We start from the raw sequence: 9,592 nt of genomic DNA, 5'->3' as shown, positions 1-9,592 counted from the left end.
CTTGAGATGAACAAGCAGATAGCTCAAGGTTGACGCATGGGTAAGGACAAGGTTGAGCACCACTATGTGTTCAGCTCTGCGTTGGGCTGAGAGGGTGGGATCTGAAGACTTGGATGCTTTAGGGGCAATGTGGGCGTTCATATGCAATTGAAGGGGTGCCTAGGATATACGATTGGCACATGGGTGTATGCGATGGTGAGGTGTGTCGGCCGCATAGCAAAAGCTTAAATTTCAAGAAAATTACCAAATGTTGAATGCATAGCAATGTATTCGTTGATATGAAAATATTTTATGGTAGATTGAATGAAAGCTCAATTAGAGAAGTTAACCTCACAAGAAGACCATTGCTAGTAGCTAAAGCAAATTGTTATGTCTACAAGTTTGATACCAATAGGAGAAGCTTATCAACCCTAGAGGATTGCCTAAAGCCGTGAGTGACTATAACTGTTTTCTAATGTTTTAGTAAATACATGTTTTACTTGAAAGTTATTCTCATGCTAGCTTATTTTAAAGTAAGTTTTCCAAGCAAATCAAGTTTAGAAGAATGACTAACGCATGCTAATTCTTTTAAAAGGAAGTTGTTAATGCATGATTAAAACATTGAGGTACTTAGTTACATAAAGCATGCATCATAAACTAATTTTTGAATGATTATGATTATTTTAGCCATGATCATGATATTATGTTTTCACATATACATGTTTCAATGAATAAGTTTAATGTTAATTAAGTTAAGCTCGATATTGAAGAACTTGAGAAGGTATCTGAGAAGTAGTACTTAAGGTATGACGATACTTAGCTATTACTATGAGCTCGTAGGTAGATTCGACATTGGTTGTGAAGGAAATCAGACATGAGGATTTCCATGAGCAGCGAAATGATCGTTCCAAATTCCCTTCATATTTGAACATACACAATTACAGTCAAGAAACAGAAATTAACCAATCATGCACAAAACGAAATTACAACATGTTTTACTATAAGATCAAGGGATAAAGCATCATACCTTTGAAAACTCATCTTCAAACTCTCTCGATCACGAACGCTTGTTCAATTTTCAAGACTGCAACACACAAAAGCTCGAACACAGCGACCACAACACAGCACGATCACAGCGACCACCACACAAACACTGCGAACTCAATGAACGACCTCCAAAACCTCGACTTAGTCGAGTTGAGTAAGACACCAACATAATGGCTACCTTGGTATTCTCAGTGTGACAATCCAGAAGTGTGGACTCTGTGTGGACTTGGTTAGAGAAAGAGACCGAAGGAGTAACAATCGTGTAAACGATTGAGCAAGTGGGAGATGACAAGTCTATCATATAGACAAATGCCCAATCGTTTAGCAAATGCTCCGCAATCGTATAGAAAATGCTCCGCGATCGTTTAGCTAATAGCCAGCTAAGTGAACTATCGTGTAGTGTCATTTCATGATCGTTTAGTCTCTCTTCAGCTATCATTCACTTGACAGCGATACTGTGACTCTTTCTGAGAATGGAAAATCTCAAATCTTACTAAATTTAGGAAAAAAAATTTTCCTTTCATCTCACGGTTATCATGAAACCACCAATAACCTCCCACTCAATTGGTTAATAGAGAAAAAGATATAATTATCCAATAATTAATATTATTATAAATATATATGATAACCAACTTACCATACTATATTTATAACCTATAGTTTTAATATTTCATCTCATGAAACATATAAACCATAGTTCTCTATTTCATGGTACTTAATGTAAATCTCATTTACATTAATCCTCCAATGTATCTTATACATCACACCTATCATATCATATATAATCGAATTTTCTCTTATCAATTTGAACATTTCAAATCAACACCAATAACTGATTCTCAACTTGAATCCATTGAGTTACCAAGGGGACCTTATGGACCTATAGCTTGAAGCTTCAACGGTATGTGAATAACTGACTAAAATCTTTAGTCATGGGATCCACCATTCGTTAACTGCCAGAAACTTTACTAAAGACCGATAGCTGAACTCTCCTTAGTACAGATATATTTTATGTCCATATCAACCAATCAACAGTGTGATAACCCTTCACAAATCGCTCGTAAGTACAATTGGGCCAATAACAGTTTTGCCTCTATAGTTACATCTAACTCCCTAAGTACCGAGTACCATTGATCCCTCTAATGAACATAAGTCATAGTCCTAGAGTTCTCTCTTTCAAAGAGAAGTTGTGATCACTATGTTCAAGACCTGGTATCAGCCCTTAAGGGAGTAATCTATCTACTTACCCCTGCTTCGAGGAAGGAGTGAATTTCATCTTGTGTAACTGAGTTCCCAGCTCCCAAATCAGATAAATCCCCAAAAAGGTAGGCATGTCGAGTTGGCAATCTAGCCACTCTCACCCATTAACCAAAGAACCGTCCTCAAAGGTAGGAGTTCCCAAAACATTCAGGATTGAGGTCATGTCATCTATGGTCGTTAAGGTAAGATGTAAGTCTCAAGTATCAACAGTGTTATATATAGAGACGAATCATCTTGTGGTCCAGTCTTATACAAACTCTTTGTATAGGACACCCCCCCTTGTATGTCTCCACATGAATGGTCAGGATCTACCATCTGTAGTAGTTCACAACACTTGCAAACCCCTACAAAGCGGGTTGTATCTGTAGTGTCACCAGGATCAAGTATCCCTCCTTAATCCTTATACTACATACCTATTTAGGTTATCACTTAAGGCATGATCCACTTGTATATCTCATATACATGCTTAAGTTTACATACAATAATCATGGAGTTTTGTTTATTGGATATGAGTAAATACCAAATAAAATAACTCTATTTTATTTATAACAATATGTATAGTTTACAAACTACGAGGCTCCGAGAGAATTAGGACACCAATCCCAATAGGTTGTGATGAGATCACTCCACACCAACTAAAGTTTGACGTTGAGGGATTGAACAAAAGAGTTCTCTCTCAACTAAGGATTAACTTAGCTATGTTTTCAAATATGATATGATTAAAAGTTTCATGTAGATGTTTGCTTGGCAAGTTTCAGAATTTAGTATTCAATATTCTAGTTTTTAGATTAAAGCATGAGAACTATGTTTTTATGAAGCCACTCACTGGACTAGTAGCTCACCCTGTTTTAAATGTTTTTCCTTTTACAAGTAGCGGTCAACTCCCTAGAAGATAACTCTATTGTTGTTCTGTCACTCAAAGACTTCAATTTGGAAAAAACTAGGTGTTTGTTCTGTAAATATTTGTACACATGTTTTGTTCATACGGGGACTAGTTTAGCAAGTTGGGGCCCACAAGATCTTGTATGTCTACATGTCATGTTTATAAATGGTTGTTATGAAACCTTGTTGATGTAAGTTTATTGAATGTTGGTTACATCATTAATGTATGTTTGAATAATTTAGGGTTTCTAAGACATGTTAAGCAAGTTAGTAGGTAGTAAATGCCAACAAGAAGTATGGTAACTACTATCGTCACATCTCATTTTCGGTTAAGAGGGTAATTTGGAAGGGGGTGTGACACTGATTCTGCCGTTGCCTGGGTTGCCACTACTGCCTACATCGTCGGTGATGTCACCCAGTTCCGCATCACCGCTACCTCATCCAGCACCTATGTTGTCGTCTGATTTTGTGCTGCAGCTTACTGGTGCTGCGAACCTTGCGTCAACCACAGTCAGTCACATGTAGCCGCCTACAAGCCTCCCTTAATATGCGTCGGCTAGCCATGGTGCTTCGGGTTCAATGGGTCTGTCTCCAATGGTGGTCCAACAATAATTAGCTAACCTTCAACAACAGATTGTTGCCCTTGGGAAAGCTTTTGAGACTACCACAAACCTCTAATCGAAACCTGTAAATTCAAATTTATCTTCCATTCTATCGATGTATTTAGAGAATCCGGTAACCGCCTTTCTGTTGGTAACGTCCTAAAACTCGTAGTTTGTAAATATTGGAAACATATTCTATTTATCAAATATTATTGAGTTATTCATTCAATAAAATGTTATTGATATTTCATTCTATTATAAAAATAAACAAATTCATGGCTACAATATGAATACTTTAACTTTATGTGGAGACATAAAAATGGATCAAGCTTTATAGCCAAAATGGTCTATAAGTATATGAATGAGATTAGGTACCTCATCCTGGCGACACTATTGGATGTGGCCCACTTTGTATACAGATACAAATGATGTGATCCCAAAATCATTCATGTGGAGACATGTGAGTGAAGGCATCCTATCAAAGGATGTTTACATAAGATTGGACCACGAAATAGTTACTTTTCTTTATAACGACCGTTTACTTTTAAGACTAACTATTTCAAATTCGTTGACCTGGGGTAACGTGATCTTAATCTTGAGCTAACTATGAACTCTTGTTTATTCGAGATTATCCTTTGATTTGCATATGTGAGAGTAGTTCAACATTGCTCAATAAGCCTCCCATTTTGGGGACAAGACAGGATAGATAGCTGAAGACATAGTTCTGCAAGATGGAAATCTCTCCTACCTAATTTAGGATTAGCAGATAGGTTGTTCCCTTAAGTACTGACTCCTGGTTTTGAACAAATTGGTCATGGTCGAAAGGGATATGGTTTATTAGTTGGACTATAAACCAATTGTTCAATAAGAGGATTAGTGGGAGCTTAAGAAGCAAGATGTATTTACAGGGATAAAACGATATTTTTGACCTAACTATAAATACGAACAACCTATGAATGATCGATTTACTGATTATGATCAAAGTGGACAGAAATATATCTAAAGTGAGGAAAGTGCAACTATTGAGCTATAGTGGTGTATCTCGGTAGTTAACGAATATTGATTAATTCGGTCTAAAAAGTTTAGCCAATTAATCTCAAATCATTGGAGCTCATGATATGTAGGTCCATAAGGTCCCTCTACTAGCTCGTAAAATTACACCTTGGATAATTATATTTATCCAATAATTATTATATTGAATGCTAATATCCAATTCGTAATATCCAATATATCCAATAATTTGATATTAGCTCGTAAAATTACACCTTGGATAATTATATTTATTTATATATAGATGTAGCATTCAATAATTATTGACGAATTGGATATTGAGCGAATTTTAGATGTTCAAAATCGAAATTAGGGTTTTGAATTTGAAGTGTTCAAATTCAATTTAGGGTTTGGATAATTATATTTGATATAATTAAACGTTTAATTTAAACGTAATTGAAAAGATTAAAATATTTAAATATTGATTTAAACATTAATTAACAGGAATAGGATTCATGTATAAATTAAGTGTTTCATTAATTTAATATTTGATATTAAATTATTAATTAATTAATTAATTAAATTTTTTTATTAATTATTTAAATTTAAATCAATTTCAAATTAAGGAAATTCATTTTCAAAAACTGAATTTTAAATCTTAATTTAATTTAATTAAGATAAATTAATTAATGATTGTTTTTTGAAATTGTGAGTGGAAAAATCCCAATTTTGAGATTTGAGTGGATTGTTTAGTGGTTTAATCCACATTAACACACCTAGCCCACTCATTTAATGCTAATTGAAGTGTCAATTAGCTGATTAAGTAAGTGGTTGCATGAATGAGATTCATAAATACTTCAATCATTCAGATTTTTCCACTTCATGCAAGCCGAATTCCAAAAATTCTGAATTCTCTCTCAAACCTTTTATCTCTTCACGTAATTGACCTTAATATAAGATTCCACCTCTCAATCCAAGTTAGAAAATAGTAGAGAAGATCATCGTGGTAGTCTACGGGTGATTAGAGATCCAATTTGTGGAGGGGAGCATGAATTGTAGAGATTCAACAAAGGTATTGTGTTCTTGAAACCCTCTTCCTTGAAATGTTTTCATGCATGCTTTTAAACTCAAATTAAGTGTAATTTGAGTGCTTATTGATTCTGATTTCTTCCGCTGCATGTATGTATACTCTTTCAATTTCTTACTTTACTTACAATAGGTGTTCTGTCTGAATCTATGGGAAATTCTACAGGTTTAATTATAGGGGAGAAGTTGAATGGCTAGAATTATTTCTCTTGGTCTCGGTCCATCAAGATGGCCCTTGAAGGGCATCACAAGTTTGGGTATCTAACTGGTGAGATACCAAGACCTAGATCAAGAGATCCTCAGAAGTGCATTTGGAAAGGAGAAGACTCCTTGCTTCGATCTTTGTTGGTTAATAGAATGGAACCACAAATAGGAAAACCCTTACTGTATGTTGCAACCGCTCGAGATATTTGGGATGCAGTATAGAAATTGTACTCTAAGAGGCAGAATGCGTCCCGTTTGTACACTTTGCGTAAACAGGTTCATGAATGCAAATAGGAAACAATGGATGTTACTTCTGATACTGGGGTATGCCCTAGTTTATTGTATATTGTACATTTTTATATTGTATTATACATTAGTCTCCTGAGTCATAGGAAACTTTCTCAACCTGGGTATAACCCTTTGCCACGAGTCTAGCCTTAAAGGTTTGCACCTTTCCATCTACACCTCTCTTTCCCTTATAGATCCACTTACACCCAATACCCCATCAGGTGGATCAACAAGCTCCTAGACGTTGTTGAAGTACATAGACTCCATTTTCTGGTTCATGGCCTTAACCCATTCATCTTTGTCAACATCCTCCATTTCTTTGTTAAAAGACAATGGATCCTCGACCCCATCATTCGTAATGACGTTTTGGGCTTCAGTCAGACCCATGTAGCGATCCAGTGGGTTCATAACCCTCCCACTATGTCGAGGCAGTCTCAACTCTTGAGCTGGTTGACTAGATGTCCCGACCTCAACAACTCTTGTTGAACCCTCAGTAGTCTCAGTCTCACTAGAGATCTCACGTAAAACGAGCTTACTTCGTGGCTTATGATCCCTCATGTGATCTTCTTCCAAGAAGATAGCATTATTGGAAACAAACACTTTTGGTCTCACTTGGATCAAAGAAGTATCCTCCTCTCGTTTCCTTGGGGTAGCCCACAAAGAGGTAAACCTTCGAACGCGGTTCCAACTTCTTTGGGTTAGTCACTAGCACATGTGCCAGACAGCCCCAAATCCTAAAGTGGCGTAAACCACCTTTACGGCCTCTCCATAACTCAATAGGTGTTTCATAAATACTTTTTGCAGGAACGTTGTTTAGGAAATAACATGCAGTCTGCACTGCATAACCCCAAAACGTGTCTGGAAGATGAGCATAACTCATCATAAACCGAACCATGTTCAATAAGGTCCTGTTTCTCCTTTCTGATACACCATTCTGCTGAGGTGTACCTGGGACGAGAGTTGGGACGCAATCCCATGTTCTATCATATAGTTTTGGAATTGGAGGTCCATATACTCTCCACCACTACGTCAAAGATGGGCATTTTCCTTTGGAGAAACCTTTGATCTTTTAGCTGTTCTTGCCGTATTGAACATTTCAGTGTTAAACAAGACTTTTATGACTAACGAACTTAGTACATATAAATTATTTTCCATTGAACCAGAACCAATCTCCATTCCATTCTTGAAAATAAACACTTTATTCTCAGAAAAGGGGACGGTATAGCCTTGTTCAATGAGACAAGAAACCGAAATTAAGTTTATCTTAATATGAGGAACTATAAAAACATTATCCAGTAATAGATAACATTTCTTGTCAACAATTAACTTCAGCTTGCCTACAGCAACAGCTGAAACAACCTCACCATTACCGACTCGAAGAGTCATCTCTCCCTGTGGCAACGTTTTCCAGGAACTAAATCCTTGGTAAGAGGAACTGACATGATTGGTAGCACCTGAATCAAGGATTCAGGCAGAATCATCATTCTCTACCAGACATGTCTCAAAGACTAATAAATCATATTTACTGTCTTGTCTCCCCTTTTGGAGAGTAGTGGGATGGAGGTCGTTTGCCACGAATTTCGTTTCACACGATTCTTTCCACTGTAATAAATCGGTCATTTTTAAAAGCTTTAAACAGAAATATTAACGAGTTGCTGAAAAGAAAAACACATTGACCTACGTTAGGTTTTAAGCAAATACCCATTGTAAAACAAAACAACATCCAATAAGATTTTAGCAAAACTAACATGAACCCCATGTGACATCTAGTTTCGCAACGACGCTTCAAAGGTTTAGGACAAAAGCCGCCGAAGGGAGGTCAGTTATCCCTCCTCTGAATTGAGAAGATCTCAACCAGTCATTAATACCATAACAACTCTTGTTCCTATAATGACTAGCCATCATGATTTAGCCAAGAGATCATTAACTTACTTCACAATCTCCCGTAAATGTGACCCACCATTTTAAGCCCTAGAGGTCCGTCCCAAAAGGCCAATCCGAAGGAAAAAAATCCGATTAGGGCAAAACCTAAAGCGACTCTATTCATTTCTGGAGTTCACCTTGATATTGACCAACTGCACAAAACCCATCCGAAGGGGGCTGCATCGAAGGCGACACGAGGGCGTACATAATAATTTCACGGTGTGAACCAATGACAGAGACCATAGGACGTGTTGGCACACACCCTTCACACACTTACTATAAATACTCTCTCCGTCCACCTTGATATTGACTCATGCAAACACCATCCGAAAGGGGATGCATCTTGGGGCATCTCGAGGCCAAGCATGAATCTCACGGTGTGAACATACAGGGAGAAACGTGAATGGAATCGTAGACATATCTGATACGCCTCCTCCTCCCACTGAGTATTTTATAACCTAGGGTTTAGTTTACTTAGAAAAAACACGGCTAAGGATTTTAACTAAGTGACTTTTAGGTTTTTCCAAGAGTAACTTTTACCTTGGGTAGTTGAACAAATTTTGATCATCATCCATTAAACTCTTTAACAGAGTCTTTGACCAAAGCGCCGCATGCTTGTTGAAAATTTATCTAATTCACCTTTCCATGTAGGTTCCCAGGTAGGGGTGTTATGTTTCCGTCAACTTAAGAACCTCAGCCTAGCCAGAACCTGCCTTAGACAAAAGACCCCTTATAGATAGATTTACAACAAATTTAATATTTTATTCAACCAATTTAATCCTATTAAACTGATTTTAAAAGATTAATCTAGGTTACTAAACTCTTTAGAACCATTTGAACTTAGGTCTATCTCAATTCAATTTTAAAACCCTTTTAAAAAACTTGAGTTCAACCTAATTTCGCATGCAACTCTGAATTATTGATTTGAGGTCTAATTTCCTTTATAACACTTATAAACGAAAACAACCACAATGCGAAGCTAACACATGCAAGGCATTCATAACGCTTATAAATGGCCTAGGTGTCATGCTCAATGCATTGTCCATTCGTTGCTACTTCTTTTATATAACACTCATACAAAACCACAATGAAACAAGCAAAACATGCTTCCATTCACCCTTAGACTATAACATTTGTAATAAAAGAATGATGCATGATAATGCTCAATGCATGCAAAATATAACTCTTATATTTCATGATGCATGCGCATGATTTCAAGTAATTTCTTCATGCAAGATTATAACATTTATAAGACATGATGCATGAGTATTTGCAAAACCTAAGGTGGGTTTTTAACTATATGACAAACACTTTGACATAGAAGTACCATA

Source organism: Benincasa hispida, chromosome 6, assembly GCF_009727055.1.
Source record: "Benincasa hispida cultivar B227 chromosome 6, ASM972705v1, whole genome shotgun sequence".
Classification (NCBI taxonomy): Eukaryota; Viridiplantae; Streptophyta; class Magnoliopsida; order Cucurbitales; family Cucurbitaceae; genus Benincasa; species Benincasa hispida.
This window is presented reverse-complemented; position numbering follows the sequence as displayed.